Raw genomic sequence first — 945 nt, 5'->3', positions numbered from 1 at the left:
AGCGCCGCCGCGCTTCCCAAGCGGTGCACTTATCCAGTGCGCCACCGGGCCGGCCCTACAGTCCCCATTTCTATCAGCATTCTGGTCATCACCATTTAACCAATCTCTAAAACATTCTAAACCTTTCCTGGTTTTCTTGTCTTCTAAACTCCCACCAGCAGCTAGGCTTTTTCTAGCCTGCTCCTTCAAATTCTTCCAGCCTTTCCTCACCCAGTTCCAAAGCTGCTTCCACATTTTCAAGTATTTGTTATAAGCAACACCCCACTTCTCTGGTACCAATTTTCTGTATTAGTTCATTTCTGTTTCTTATAACGAAATATATGGAACTGGGTATTTTATAAAGAAAACAAAATTATTGCTTACAGTTTCAGAGGCTAGGAAGTCCAAAGTCCAGGGAACATACCTGGTGAAGGTTTTCTGTGGTGTTGACTTCAGTGATGGCAGGGTATCGCATTGCAAAATGGAGGAGCAGATAGAGCAGAGAGAGACACTGACCTTCTCATGCACTCTCCCTTTAAGGCCTCCAAACCATACCCATGCCACCATAAAGGGGAAGGTGGGTGGAGGGAGGGTGGAAAGAGGTCAGATCCACATGGACGTTAGGACTGAGACATGATTAAGGCTTTGTTCTAAGAGCAAGGAGAAAGCTCTGAAGCATTTAGGCAGGTGAGTCGACATGATTAGAGTTGGTTTTGAAAATCACTCCTGTTGCTTGTGGAAGGAAAACAGATTGGAGAGGAGTGAGGCTGGATGCAGGGATGATGATTAAGCTGTCAGTACATGATCCAGGCAAGAGCTGATAGTAACTGAGCTACAGTGGTGGTCTTAGAGATGGGAGAGTTGTGACGGAACTTGGCGATGGTTTGACTATGAGGAGGCTGGGAGAGGGTGGTGTGTACAGTAATTAAGTGAACACCTCAACCAGAAGCCTCCATCTTTGGCTAG

The sequence above is a fragment of the Galeopterus variegatus genome, unplaced genomic scaffold, assembly GCF_000696425.1.
Source record: "Galeopterus variegatus unplaced genomic scaffold, G_variegatus-3.0.2 Scaffold1789, whole genome shotgun sequence".
NCBI classification, from domain to species: Eukaryota; Metazoa; Chordata; class Mammalia; order Dermoptera; family Cynocephalidae; genus Galeopterus; species Galeopterus variegatus.
Note: the sequence above shows the minus strand (reverse complement) of the source record.